Below are 16405 nucleotides of genomic sequence, written 5' to 3' on the forward strand. Positions count from 1 at the left end.
AGTAAGAAAAAGCAAAATAACTATTTTAAAGTTAAGAAACTGCCTTGACTCGCTTCGCCCTGAGTGGTGCGACGCAGAGAAAGAATAAAATTGCTTCTAGGAGCCGTTCTTGTGGATATTGGTTTAGCGACTGTGCCGAATTATTATTAGCTGTACCAATATTTGTTTAGTAAGAGATATCATCCACGAACTTCAAAACACTGTTTCCACTTTGACAGACTCCTGAGGAGAAGGTGGAATACTTGTAATCTTAATAAGTGCAGAGGTGGTCACCGGCCAAATGATTACCTTCAATATGTTGTCAATATAAGGCTCTAGAGCATTTATCCGGAGTGTGATTCGGGTGTTCCGTGTGCCATGGTGTTTGTGTTTGTTTCTAGGAACAAAATCTACAATAAAAAAATGAAAAAAAAATTGTGTAGCCGTTTTTATACACAAATGGCATCTTGAGTGGGAAGGCAATTATATTTTTATATCTAAAATCTTTTCTGATTAATATTTATGATATATTTTGAATACCTTACGCTCGTATTTCGGATGTGGACAAAATAATACAGAATGAATACAAAATGAATATTCCTATTCAATATATTTCAACTTCGTTTCAAGTACGGCCTCTTTTTGCTAAGGGTTATGTTCTCCTCGGCCAGCGAGAAATTCGTTACTGGGGAAGAGCGTGGTTTCAGTGGTCGAAAATATAAGCGAATGTCTGATAAAGAAGGCAGGAAAGTGCGCTTCCTCCCGGGGATCAACATCGCCCATTTCGGCTCTGCGAAAGGCGGTTGGTCATCTGCTTTGAAAAGATCTGAGCTAAATGAAAGGTGTCGTGTTACACAGAAGAAATGAGGAGAATTCATACAGTTTATATTACTCAAGACTAGTAAACTATGGGCAAGTGTTGCTATTTAAGACACCATAGATTATGGAGGCTGACGCTATAAATAGTTCCGGCACGTGTTGTGTCAGTGTGGCGTCAATTGACTTGGCGGATAAGGAGTTGGCGTACTTGCGGTCCGTGGCCGGGCCACGGATTGGTTGAGATGTGGTGCGGTGACGCAGTGTTTTTCGACGCTGAGGTTCTTGAACTAAATCAGTTGAAAATTAGCGCTCACTGGTGTCTGTCCTTCCTATATCCCCGTCTTCAAGCGCAATCATGTTTTCTAATTAAACAATACGGGGAACCGATACCTGGGCTGACTTTACCACTATTCAGAATATATTCCCATTGTACATCAAGAGAAATACATTTTTTTAATGTAAATGGTTTGGCACAAAATGAGAGATCGTTGCAATGTGCGACTCCTTTATGTGCAACTATAATCTTTATCATAATCTTTATCATTCTAAACCGTTATGCGCACGACTCCCATTACATAACAATATTCCTAGGCGCATTTTTACTATAATTTATAAATTAAATTTTAGCAACAAGAATTACAAGTACTGAGTGAAATGTTCGTATATCATCCCAGTGTTGCTCTTCCAACCAACAAACCGGCCTCCATTATGAAAAAAGAAGCGAACGCATAAAACGATTTTCGGAGACGATATATATGCTCTTAATGCATTTTAAATCTGCTGCCTACATCGTGATTTTAGTATTAGAACCAGAGTTAATTGCTGTCTTATGTTTTCAAAATCGAAATCAGGGAATTACCTGAAATGTCTGCGAGTTGCAGTTGTTGACACCTCATACTTAAAATAAATACGTAACATGAATCAAGATCCCATTTGATTACGAATATGTCACGTAAGGAACGTTTTGAACAAGATCTTTGGGCCGATCTTGGGGAATAATCATGTCTAACTAGCTCAGTATCCTAGCGCAGGTCTTCTATAACTTAAATTGGGCATATCTCCCTCCGTTGATTGCAGTGATCAGTTCCGTAATGGCTCTCTTGAGACAGACGCTCACAATTGTTTACGACATATCGCACTTGACGCCAAACATTAGCACATATATGTAGGGAGCATGTTTCTCCGACAAGTTTTTTTTAAGGACTTGCGGTGACCGTAAGCTTTGCTTTAATATAGATATGTCTTTAATAAATTTGGATATATACCGTCTTCTGAATTGGATTCGCAACTCCACGTTAAGCTTAACCGAATGTCACCGAAATAAAACAATATAAATAAATATATATTTGATAAAAATGTTATGACCCTAGGGGTGTTTCAAATAACGTGCAAATACGCACACTATTTGAGAAGTTTATTTTAGGTGCCGACAGCCTAGGTCTAAAAACGCAGACAACCAACGTCGTATATATTAATTCTTGAATAGAGATTTTTCTCTTCATCAATGTGACTTTCGAATGCATAGGTGTAAATAGTGTTTAGAACTTTTCTTCAAAGCAACGCGCTTTTACAAAGAAAAGACCATATATATAGAGTCGGCAACAATATATATCTAGATATATATATATACAGAGAGAGAGAGAGTCGGCAACAAATAACGTACGTAAAATTATTACTTCGGAGTCGTTTTGTAGTGAAGCCTTTCAGTTATAATTGTTTGCAACATGTTTATGATTGGTGTCAAAAGAGTTCGGAAAGATAATATGTGATTACTAATGTCAGGATATTATTCGAAGAAGTGTAATGAGCGAGTCTCTGGGGGGAGGAGGATTTAAATTCCCAAATGAAAGCAAGTGGTTCCTTTTCTGCTTTTGTTGTTGCCCGTTAGTGAGATGACAATCTCGATTTAGCGGCCTATCTGTAAATTTCGTGGGAAAAGGGGTTAGTGTTAGATTAAGTTTTGTTCAGAAATAAAGATCCAATGGAAATTACGGCATAGTTCATAATAAATATAAATACATGTGCAGTTATGAAAACCTATCTGAAACGACAGTGCAACGACGGACTTATACTTTGTGTTTTCCTCGAAACAATGAATGAGCTTTGAAGAAAAGAAACAAAAACAGACAATTCTACTGGTGGTATTTGAATATTCCCGGACTGGTTGTACAGAACGGATTATCGTTATCACATCGATTTAGGCTCAGTGTCCTTCAGAGTAGTACCGGTGGAAAAGAATGCATCTGTCTCAGCGCGTTTACCAGTCTTGGAACACTTCCTTGATCACGTTTTTTGTGAAGCGGTCGAGGACCTTCTGCGCTTCTTGTTGAATGATATCCACGGAGTCAAAGCGAAGGAATTTGAGCTTCGGGGGCCAGGTCGGGTGAGTATGGAGGATGGGGTACGATTGCCAAGATGTTTTGCCAACAATCAGTGATCTTGAGGGGATGCAACATCCAGTTTTGTTGCGCCAAAGTCTAAGTTGTTTCCGCCGGACGTCGTTTCGAAGGCATTGAAGAACGTCACAATACAGATCTGAATTAACAATATGCCCCTTGGAAACAAATTCCCCGTGGACTACCCTTTTGCATCGAAGAAATCCATGAGCATGGTTTTGGTATTACTCCTCACTTGTCTTTCTTTTTTGGTCTAGATGAACTCGGACGCTTTCATTTAGAAGAGTGGTACTTGGTTTTTATGTCGTACCAGTGGCACTGCACGTGCGTTTGCACGTTCAGTGGCACAAATTGCACGCACACATCAACACACCGTTCCTTCTGGTTGGCAGTCAAGAGTTTGGGAACGAACTTCGCGACGACGTGGTCCATCTACAGGTCTTCAATGAGAATTGCTTTGTACTTCGCGTAACCAATTTCTACTATTTAATATAGCTCATTAATAGTTCGGCCACTTTTCAGTGGAATCAGTTCTGCAATTGTTTGCAACATTCTTTGATGTTGGGCTATTTCGTGGCAGCACCGAACGCTTGTCGTCTTCCACCTGTGATTTGACCGCTTTTGAACTGAGAATGCCATTGAAACCACTGACTTCGTCCCATAGCAGCATCACCGTAGCCCTGACGAAGCGTTTTCAGAGTTCCCGTTGCGGATTTACCAAACTTCACTCAAAATTTCAGTCAAACCCGCTGCTCATGGTTTTCATTCATTTCTCGAAACGCAGACGGTTTCTAAAACTTCTTAACTCCACAGGCGAATTAACTCTCCTATCACCCCACCACCTGAAACATCTACTCGTATGGATGTACTATCACCCCATTACTTTATACATCCACTCTTACGATATGCGTGCAGCTAAATCTTACGGAACAAGCGCGTAGATTTCTTATTTCCCACGAAATGACACCAGTCCGGGAACTTTCCGATACCACCACGCATGACTCAGTTTGATCGTGTAATACACCTTTTAGTCAAAGCCTATATTATCTACCTGAATATATTCACGCCGGAGCCTAGTCCGTGTATATGCTAGCTAATAAAATGAACGCAAACCGCATTGGAGTAATTTCCTGATCACCATCCCCAGCTTCCTTGGACATCAACGCATCGCCGCATGCACTAAAATTATAATTTTATCTGAACAACGGGAATATTTTTGATGACCGTCATACAATATTAATATTCCAGGTAATTAAACTTTTGGAACCCTACTAAAATAATCTATACAGTTATCTATACAGGACCACCCGATTATTTTATATTATTATTATTTATGAATACTGTTCACCCCAAGTACGGGGCTTTAACAGGTGTGGGGTATAGAAGAGCACTGAAACATACAACATCGGGACCACAATACAGTAAACATTCAGCGACATATCACCTAAAATAAAGGGGCTGAAATAGCACAAACACTCAATATATTATATAGCACTGAACAAAATGAATTCTCAGCACTCGAAATCTACTATTTAGCAAAATATTTAACTACTGTTTATCATTCCAAATCAGTCATATTCAAAAGGGCGCTCTCAAAATCATCTAAACAGTCAAATGACAATATATTTTGTGGGAGATCATTCCAGTCTTTTACAGTTCTAGGGAAAAAAAACTTATAAGCGTTAAGATTACATGTGGGCACTTCAAACTGATTAGTGCTAACCTATCTGAGTTCTCTCGATGCGCGATGTGTTAATCTAGAATCCTGGTTAATGTTATACAGGTGATGAGAAAACATAAAGAAAAACTTTAGTCGAGCAAGTTTTCGACGGACGGAAAGTAAGGGGAGATTGAGGCTGTTCACCATATCTATGACATAATCAAGTCGCTTGTATTTGGATAGAATAAACCGCCGCCTTCATCTGAACTTTTTCTAGTTCACCAATTTGATTTCTTCTACAGGGGTCCCATACAGATGCAGCGTACTTGAAGGTAGGCCTAATATACGTTGTGTAGGCCATTAACTTCTCTTTAGGCGGAGCACTGGTCAGATTCCGTCTTAAAAACCAAAGCCTTTTCATTACTTTGTGACATAATTCATTTATGTGCTTACTTTAGAAAGTGTCACACCCAAGTATTTAAAACTATCAACTTCAACCAAGGGACCCCCATCAAGCTCGTAAGTAAAAGAAAGAACACAGTTTTTTGTGTATTAATTTTCATCTTCCATTTCGAGCACCGGTCCTGAATAGACCCAACAGATGGACTTAATCTGCGCTGGTCGTCTTCCCCCTCGATTTTTTAATATACCAGACAATCATCCGCATATAGCCCCACAGTAACCCCTTGATTTATTTCTGCCGCGATATCATTAATGTAAATTAAAAATAATACTGGCCCGAGTACTGACCCCTGGGGACGCCCGAGAGCACTTCAGATACAATTGAACGGTCACCATTAACCTCTATATACTGCACCCGATTAGATAATTACGCCCTGATCAAGAATATTACGTTATGATTAACACCATGCAAAGAACGTTTATGAAGTAGTTTAGTGTGTGGTACTCTATCAAACGCCTTAGAAAGGTCAAGGCATATCGCATCCAATCTGTCCTCTCTCATTAGAAGAAGTGGCAAAATCGTCAAATGTTTCTATGAGTTGCGTGACCGTGGATAGTTTCTGGCGAAACCCACCTTGGTTAGAATGAAAAATGTTGGAGGATTCAAAATACTTGTATAATGCTTTAGCAATAATGTGCTCAAATAATTTGCATACTATGCACATTAAAGATACGGGGCGGTAGTTTTCCATATTATGCTTACTTCCTTTTTTAAGAATTGGTAGGACCCTCCCACTGCGCCAATTGGGGGTTATATGGTGTTGTTTTAGTGATGTTCGAAAAATAATGGTAAGGTATTTTTAAACCCATTCTGCGTATCTTTTTAAAAACTCGTTGGGTATTTCGTCTGGCCCGGTTGAATTCTTTACGTCTAAGTTTAATGGTAATGAAAAGACTCCCTCTTCAGTGATTATTATATCCCCCATAGTACTACTTGTCGCATTCAAGCTCATGTTCTTTGTAGCACCATCTGTATTAAGAAACACACAATGGAAAAAGTTATTAAACCTATCGGCGATATCTTTTGGATCGGTCACAATTTCATTGTTTTCAATTATATATTCTAATAGTTCTTTCCGAGGTTTTAAGTGACGCCAGAATCTGTCGGGTGCATTTCTCATAAAATTCGGTAGGGCGTCAGAAAAATAACGTCCCTTTGCTGAACTCAACTTTTGCTTTAAAAGACATGAAAGCTCTAAAAACTCTTCCTCGGTTTCCTTTCTTTTACGACGTTTGCGTTTTATTTTACGCTTGAGTTGTACGATCTCTCGGGTTACCCATGGATTCGCTTTTTTTATTGATTTCTTCCGTTTGGGTACAAAATGTTCTAAGCAATAGGTAACAATGCGTTTAAATTCAACCCTTAAAAAATCTACGTCACTTGTACGATCGAAAGTTAAAAACCGAGAAAATGACAGATCGAGGTAATCTAGCACACTTTCGTCGTTCGCTTCAGAAAAATTAGGCACTTGGATAGAACACTTTGTTTGCAAATTTTAGCAGTTTTGAAACATGAAAATACTAATTTATGATCAGAGATACCCTCGTAAAAAGACACTTCAAACTCGAGTAAATGACGGCTTACAAATATTAAATCTAACAACGAGCAGCTGTTTCCAACTTCACGAGTGAAAACCGTAACAACTTGCGTGAGACAATTGTCAAACGCAATATCGAAAAGAAGTTCGCTATTAATTACATCCACATGTCCTGCATCAAGCTCATCCCAATTAATTCCAGGCAAGTTGAAATCCCCAGCGATAATTAGTCTGGTTCCGAGTCTAATGTTAGTACTAGGGTAATCGTGTAGTGCTTCCAAGACTGAATTAGGAGCATCCGGACGCCTATAAAATGCACAGACGACTTAGAGTGTGTTATAAAAGTTCATTTTGCATTATATACATTCAACTTCCTGAATGTCTTTCATTACTACATAGTCGATATTATTTTTAAGAATGAATGCTACGCCGCCTCCTCTCGTCTTTCTATCTTTTCTTACCATCTTATACCCAGGTGGCAGTATCTCTCCATCACTTATTTCTGGGTGTAACCATGTTTCTGTTACTACGACAACAGGGGGGTTATAAAGCATTAGTACCAGCTCGAGTTCAATAACTTTATTAGCTAAACTGCGCGCGTTTAGATTTATGACACGTAATTCCGCGGTTTTTGTTCAGCGAGTCACCCTTCATTATTATCGGATCTATTCTTTTTAAGCTTAACGCGGCAGTCATCCTCGTCATGTCACGAGTAGAAATCATCGTTTATCTTAATCTTATCTCCAACGAGCTTTACCCGGGCGCCATCATCCTCTCTGCTTTCGCACTTTCGCAGAGCATCTTTGGTCTGGTTATCGTGGTCCGTGAAAAGTCATCTGAAATAGAGATTCTTGAGCCCTTCAGTTTTTTGCACTTGCGAAAGATTTCTATTTATTCATTGAAGTTTGCAATGTACATGATTAGTGGCCGAATTTCGTTGGGTTGCTTCCGCCTGATTCTGTGCTTTCGTACGATCGACTTTACTGTAACTCCAAGGCGGTTTTGGAAAACATATGTGAATACTTTCGATTTTAAATCTTTGTTCTTTTCGTCTTGGTTCTCAGGGATACCAAAGATTCCTTTCTGAAAAAACCTGTACAAATGTATACCGGCCTATACCGATTTACACCGGAGTCCTGTATTCTCATATCGGTAACCGGTAGCACTGTACCGGCGACCTGTAACCACGTACTGGCGAAGCCGATACGCCGTACCGGCTGCCCATACCATGTACAGGCGGCCGGTAAACACGTACGGGCACCGCCGTTAGGCCACACCGGTAACCAGCAACCACGTACCGGCGAAGCCGATACGCCGTACCGGATGCCCTTATCATGTACAGGCGGCGAGTGAACACGTACAGGCGAAGCCGGTACGCCACACTGGTGGGCCGTAATAACGTACCGGTGGCCAGTAATCGATGCGCGGCTAACAGCAACCACGTATCGGAGCGACCGGTAACGCCTTACCGGCGCCGGCACTTAAATGGGCGGTCGGTAACCTTGTACAGGCTCTACCGGTATACACAATAGACCGATCTCACTAAGCGTTGGGCGCATGCGTAAAGCCACCATAACTTTAGTTCACAGGAGGCAGACGGCCGTGCACGCGAGGGCTCGTGCCTTCTCGTGCTCTTCACGCGAAGAGCTCCAGCCAGGTGGTCGCACGTGCCCAAAGACTGAAGTTCCCTCGCTGCATTGCGGCAGCGGTGGCGTAGTCAAACTGGCCGGTGAGATCGGTCTATTTAACGCGACCAGAAATTATCAGACCTCGACGGAAACGCGCGCACCGCGAAACTAAACTGTGATATTTTTTTCAATAAAGAATTTTAATCAGAAAATTGCATGTTAGGTTTTATGACATGCATATTTAAAGTCATAAAATGCGAAAACCAAATCCATGGGAAGCGAGGCCGAGATAAACGAGAGTTTGCTTCATGGCTTTGAGCCCTGTAACGTGGTAGTTTCGGTTTCGGTTTATTAACATCGGATTGGATTGGATTTTGTAGCTGGCCAGAGTGCAGAAAAACAACCAACGACGGACAAACAATGTTTTTCTTAACAAGAAATAAACTTAACATGGTAAGTTTTTATGCTTTTCAGTGTTTAAAACTATTTTGAGTAATAATAGTACTAATATAAACTAAGGCAGATTATTTCTTCGATCCAATCCAATCCTTATGTACCCGCGCCGCTGGCCAGCTGGCCAGTTCTCTGAACCAAAGCCGCATTGACGTAAGGGCTATATCGATCGGTGTGTATCGGTGTCGATATGTACTAAGCGTACGTGATTTATATTGATGGCGCGAAGGCAATAGTCAGCGTGAACCGTATCAAGTTCAAACCGGCGAGCGTTGGCGACTTCGACCCCGACGTGCCGAAAAGCGTCTACTGGGAGGCTGTTGGAGCGTGCGTCGGGGAATGGTAAGTTGTTTTCTACGCATCAGGGGCTCGAAGCACAACGTTTACCGTTAATAAGGAGTTTTCGTAGATCGTTTTCGCCGTCGCGCAACGCCCTCCGCAACTCGCTATATACCTGGAACTCTACAGTCAAGGCTGTCGGCGTGCAGGCGCAGTAGTAACTTCTTCGTTGCGGAAAGATTGGCGGAGGGGGAAAGGCGGTCTACGAAAACTCTCTAATGTTCGCGAGCCCCTAATTTTTGGCAAATTCTACACGTCCAAAAATGAGCGAAATTTAAGGACACGTGGTAAGCGGAAATTTGTGGGGCCCCCATTCCGGCGTCCCCCGTTCCGGCGTCTAGAATTCGCGAAATGTGATGGGCACGAATATGTCCTTGCGCCGGATTTGTAAAGAACTGGGCGGCAAAACGAAGGGTTTTACATTGTTGAACTACAGGGCGCTCCCGATGGCAGCCACGACATTTAAAATAAATCACAACAAATCGGCTTTGTAAGCTACGACAACTTTACCACAAAGTTCGACTAGGTGGTGCATTTAATTTGTAAAAATATAGAAGAAAAGACTTGTTGAAACAAGGGTTATAGCGCAGACTAGCTGGTGAACGGTCATATTTATAAACTTCGATACAAGGGGGGGGGGGGGGGGGCAAGGGGGACAGACACAACTTTGAGATGTAGCTCAATGTGCATGTTTTGTCGTACAGAGACACGAGGTGAGCTGGTTGCTGCCTTGAAAAAGAAGCTCGTTGCCATCCCTATGATATTGGACTCAAGGTTCGAGGTATATGTGCGCCTTTAAACTGTTTTTCTTACCTCGTTCTTAGACTCTGTTCAAAACCAGCGGCCTTAAGTTCGTCTTTTGCGTCCCTTTTTAAAATCGGCACCATACTTCGCTTCTGTTACCAGTCAGCAGTAATTGTCGGTAAAATTGCACGGTTAGACTAAGGAATATCTTGCATTTTGTTTGCCTGATGAGTAATTGTGTCCATTCATTATGGCTGGTCAGGACTATTTGTATAGGCATTCGTTTTTAAATTGCTTGCTATTCTATTACACAGATCCGGTGGGTAGATACGCTCTATGAAAGTGGACCACAAGGCGCACTTTAACACACAATGAGCCGCAGCTTGGCCACTCCTGGTCTCGATTGTGCTGTAGCCGAAGTTGTCCGTCTTCAATTTTAAGAGATACTCTCCTGCTTGTTTCTCGACCGCATTATATCTGAATTTGGCCCTCTTCAGTCTTACAAGGCGTCCTCACCTGCTCTAAGTCTCAATCTCGTTGTACTCGAAGGTGCATCTCTTCTCCACTATCGCAAGACGTCCTCGTTTGTTTGGCGTCCTGCTTGCGTTACAGCCAAAGTTTCCTCTTTTGAATCTTCATCAGCTTCGATGGTCCTCTTGTTGCTACTTTCCTCTCTAGCTTTCAACAAACATGTTTCTTGTTGTTCCGAAGTGCCCTAGGCACTTTGCTGTCGCTGTGCCTCAGCACGCTTGCGTGTATGTTCCTCTGGTGAGACCTGGGGACCTATGTTGGACAAATATTTCGTTTCTCCTAAAAGAAAGGGAAGTGACGACATCGCGTCTGATTGGTTGAGGCTCGAATGACAAAAGTTCCCTACGAAAATGTGGGCGGAGACGGCGAATCGCCCCGACCGGAAGTGACATCACTTTGACGTATCGTTTCCTCGGTGTTTCGTCTGAAAAGGGAACGAGTCTGTCGATGGTCTCTTCGCGGTAGCGAAATTGGAAACACGGCGTCATGGAGGCAGAGCGACAGTCTTTCTATTGTTCAACTTTTTTTTTCCCCTCCGGAAAGGCTCCACCGGCTGCACCGCGACACCGCGATGCTTTTGAACTACCGGAGGAAGCTTTTCGGAGGCAGTACCGTCTCACCAAGAATGTGGTCCGTTGTTTGTGCGACGAACTGCGCGAGGAGCCAGAGTTGAGGCTGCGAGGTTCGTGGACGGTAATGTCTGTGGAACAGCAAGTGTTGTGCGCACTTCGCTTTTACGCCACGGGGAGCAAACTGTGCGGGGAGCTTTCAGGGCATGGTGGCGAGCGACGAGCACATAGCGAGGAATCAGGCTACAGTCGGCATCGTTGTGCGGGCTGTGTCCCTCGCTATTGTGCAGCGTTTGGGGATCCGGCGCGGCTGAATCGACTTTCCCCAGACAACCGGCAAGAGGGACGACGCTGAGAGGGGCTTCCAACGGCTCGGCAGGATACCCGACGTCATCTGTTGCGTCGACGGGACGATGATCGCCATCGTCGGCCCGTCACAGAACGACCCCACCGTCACGAAGGCGGCGTATTGGTGCCGCAAACAATTCTACGCTCTGAACGGGATGGGGGTATGTACGATCACATATATACTACGTCTCACCTTAGCATAAGTGCCAGCGCGAACGGCTCGACTGGAACACTCGCTGCACGAGCGCTCGTGCAGCCGTCGGGGCTTTATCCAAAGCAGCTAGCTCGCGCTTTTAGCTATAGGTCAATGCCCGTTCTGAATGGGATTAAAAAAGAGCGTAACGCTAATACGGTGTGGATATGCCATTTTATAAATGAGAGTTGTGAATTGTTAGTACTCGTTCATCCTCCGCACAAGCGTTTGATCGACGAAGAAAGGGAGGGTTTGTTAGCTGAAAAGCTTTCGATCTCTGTTTGTTTTCATGTCGTGTTAAGCTGTTAAGCATTAGTCCCTATCCTGCATGATAAAGTGTAAACTCTCCTTTGAAGAAAAAAACAAATTTGCCTACACTATTACGTGGATCAAAGGTAGTGGCTATTTATCATGTAATTTTAATCTTTGTAACACAAACAGCGCTCTGTCTGTGTCCTCCTTCATTCAGTCCGTCGTTTTTTTGTTTTTGTTTTTGTTTTTTTTTTGCGCTGTTTTAATACTTTAAATTTGTAAACCACATAATTTATGGTGATGTGTTGGTCAGCATGTAAATAGTGTTTGACAGGGCCCCGTGACAATGAGTGCAATCAACTGTTTGTGGATTCAGCTGAATTAATGTCGACATATGTCTCACTATTGCAGGTGTGACGGCGAGTGCCGGGTGATGAGCATCGACCCACGGTATCCTGGGTCGTTGCACGACTCCTTCGCGTGGCGCTACTCGTGGCTCCGGAGCAACTTCGAGCAAGGCCGGCTGATAGACGATGGCAGGCTCCTGCTCGGTAAGCATACTTTATTTGTTGGTTCTTTACATGATGGCTCTGCACCACTTATAAGCTACAATATCACATATACTGTTCCGAACATGGATAACTGGCATGCGCTCTGGCCATACCTGTGACACGTCTCCTTGGAAACACTCTGACGCAGCTGTCAACTACGGGGGGAAAGGTTGCAAACAGCAGTTGTACCTGCTTAGTTGTCAACAATTTTAAAGGAATAGTACAACGAAATTTCGGTGCTTATTTTTTGGTTTATAAGTGTTTAAAAGAGCAGTATAACATCGGATACATCCATATCTTGTTAAAAAAGGCACAAAAAGGCATTTAAAAAAAATTAGGCAATTAGCAAAGAGCAATTTCTAGATGTCGCTAAAGCCGTTTGTAATGCCCGTCTATAGTCCGTTGCAACCTAAGAACGAAGGGCGAGGGTAAGACGGGCCCCGGAGGAGGAAGCAGACGGAACGCTAAAAAGAGAAGGAGGTTTCCCCCTCTCTTCTCCAGCGTTCCGTCCGCTTCCTCCTCCCCGGCCCGTCTTACCCTCGCCCTTCGTTCTTAGGTTGCAACGGAATATAGGAACCTTGACAGGTGGTGATGATAACTGTCTTACCTAGAACTATACATGCTTTGAACCTGACGTCATACGGACAGCTGTACGACCAGCACAAAAGTGAAGGGAGGAACTCCACACTCAACGGGACTCTCTTTTGTGTGTCCTAAGTTTATAGAATATTAACCCTTCGCTCAAAATTCACACAAAGCAGCGTTGGGGTTAGTTGCGGTGGCCCGATCGCTGGCGTGCTTCGACCGCTTTGGTTACTGGAACAGCTAGGGCATCCTGACGACGTCTGCCTCACCGCAGCTTTGCTCATCCCGAGATAAAGTACATCACAAATGCACCGGATGTGACGTGCTCTCAGCTGGCTGCTCTCCGAGCGCTTGCCAGTGTGGGCTGTTTATAACGAAATATGCAGCCATCAGACTCAAAATACAAATGGGCAATTGTCATTTACGGGTATTGTGGATCATATTCAGCCTATTTCTGAACACGACGGGTATATTTCAACTATCGTTGAAGTATTCTTTTAAAGACAACAGCGTTAATATCATACATTTCCTCCTCTGACTCTGCAGGTGACAGCGGCTATGCCTTGGAGCCTTGGCTCATCACCCCTGTCCCTGGATTCTACACCACCTCCACCGCTTGCAACCATTTTAATAAGGCACATTCTTCGATAAGTTCGGTTGTGGAGCGCTGCATTGGGCTGTTGAAAAGCAGATTCCAGTGTCTGCAAAGGCATCGGACTCTGTATTATCATCCAACAACAGCCACCGTCATTACATCGGCGTGTGCAGTGCTCCACAATATCTGCCTTTCATCGAGGGAGCTAGAACCCGAGCCAGACTGTGACCCTGACGAGCCAGGGTTGGAGTCTGGGCCGAGCTCGGAGGGGTCAGTCAAGGATGACGAGAGGCTGGCTCCTGCCCACCCTCGGGTCAGCCTTTCGGACAGGGGCAGGGCTCTGAGGCAGCGCCTTGTTGCCCAGTTCCGAACCCGCCACAGCCGTGCCTCCCTGGAGCCCCACGCAAGCCATGATGGCAGTCGCGCCCACCAGGGACACCACCAGCGCCAAGGAGTCCGTCCCCACAACGGAGGTCCCGCCCATCAGGGACGTCAACGGCGACAGCGAACCCCCCGTCGTCCTCACCTCAACTGACACTCTCGCCACCAGAGAAGCCCCCCCCCCCCCCATGGCAGTATGTGCTTCAGTTGTTGCTTCACAGTCATAGTCGTCCATAAGCTCCACAGTGTCAACTCCAACGCTTTGCACAGTTCATCGCACAAGCACCGTGTTACCTTTACGGACTTAACCTTGCCAAATGTAAGTCAATGAGAATTGCACGTCATTCAAATCACACCCTACCGTGTGACTACTTACTTAACGGTGTTCGCCTAACCCAAGTTTCGTCCCACAAATATCTTGGCATTATCATTTCTGCTAAACTTTCATGGCAAGATCACGTCGACTACATCACTAGTAATGCTAATCGCGCACTCGGTTATCTACGGCGTAATTTTTCTTTAGCCCCAACTAACTTGAAACTCATACTTTATAAAACTTTTGTGAGGTCAAAGCTTGAATATGCATCATCAATCTGGGACTCTCATATTAACTCCATTATTCTTCAAATAGAAGCCATTCAAAACCGTTCCGCGCGTTTCATCTTCTCAAATTACTTTCGAACTGCCAGTGTCACTTCTATGAAATCTAATCTTAACTTACCCGATCTTTCATTGCGTCGTAAACTATCTCGTCTTAGTCTCTTTCATAAGGTTTATCATTTCAATTCTCTACTCAGTGACTCTCTCTTTCTGCCACCATCGTACATTTCTTCCCGCAGCGACCATCAGTTCAAGGTTGGCGTCCCAGGCAGCCGCACGAATTTGCACTTCCACTCGTTCATTCCCAAAACCTGCACAGACTGGAACCACCCCCCCCGCCTCCATCGCTTCAATCACTGACACCGACAGTTTCAAAAGTGCCGTTTACAACCTTTTTTGGAATCCCTCTGCTGTGTTTATGTTAATGTTGTATTTTTTTTTTTCTTTTTTGCTTCACCACTCCTTTCTGTAATGCTTCGGCCTTGAGAGTAAATAAATGAAAATGAAATGAAATCTAGAACTGCCTCCGAGAAGCTATTCGGTGCATCACGGTGATGTTGATAGAGCCTTTTTTATAATTTGCAAGCAGGGTGCATAAAATGCGTGGGACAATAACAGAAGGTTTTGTAGGCTTATTTAGCTAGCCAACAGGGCATCTGGCTCGTCCTTGTAGGAAACGGAGAACTCAATGAGGCTACTGGTGAGACCCGTTTTGCTTGTTTTACTGCAATATATTGTTTGTATCGGGTTTGGACATTGATTCATTTTCTCTACACTTCCATTCCCCTGCTCCATTTTACAATCTATTATGGCTACCACAGAGCCAGGTGTATCGATAATCGCATATCGGATTTGTGTCAGTTTGAGTGTATAAAGAAGACAACAAGCAGTTTGTCTTTGAAAGTGCGTTCTTTTTTTTTTTTGGAACAACGCCGTAACGTGAAAAATAAACATGTTTGAAAACACAGGTTGCTATACTTCCTTTAAAGTGAAATTGTGCATGGACTAGTAAACACCATATAAATTCTTCGTCATTATCCAGGATATATCACAGACATTATTTCACACTTCACTTAATTCAGCACACTGCCATTTCGTTTGTGTTTTGTCACACATGAAGCATGACAGATTCCATAGCAGAGGAATGTTGAGATCAACAATGATATAAGAAAACAAACAAAAAACACAGGGACACAGACGAAGGAAACAGGACAAGATGCACTCTCAACTGAAGTTTATTGGAAATTCAACTTCAGTTGAGAGTGCACCTTGTCCTGTTTCCCTTCGGCCGCGTCCCTGTGTTTTTTTCGTCGCTTTTTCTGTTAGCAATGAACGAACTGGCCCAAATCTCCACTTTATTGCGATAAAAGAAAAATGACAAACCCGGAGGCCAGTTTCAGGTGGGTGCCAAGTTGTGGCTAGAGTGCAGGCCTCTTGGTTTCAAATAAGGAAAACCCGGGAGCGCCCGGGGCCGAGTCCTCGCACACCAGCGTCAAAATACGTGAGTATGATGACGCCAGTGAGCGCACCCGGGCGCCTCCGCCCCCTGCTTGCCTGCGGGTAAAGGAAGTAATTCAATAGCTTCGTCCACACTATGAGTAGACTGGGCAAATTACCTCGCCTGTTTCGCCAGCTCCGTAGCCCGCGCCCGCGCCCGCGCCTTCGACCCCCGCATGGCCCAGTAGCGTTTCCAACCTTCCGGCTCCTTCCTTGGAGGCGCGAGGAAGTTGAGCCGGGAGGTTAGCTCGTTCCGGAGACGAACTTTGTCATCTCTGGACAGCG

This window comes from Ixodes scapularis, unplaced genomic scaffold (genome assembly GCF_016920785.2).
Source record: "Ixodes scapularis isolate PalLabHiFi unplaced genomic scaffold, ASM1692078v2 PGA_scaffold0__279_contigs__length_252992795, whole genome shotgun sequence".
Taxonomy (NCBI): Eukaryota; Metazoa; Arthropoda; class Arachnida; order Ixodida; family Ixodidae; genus Ixodes; species Ixodes scapularis.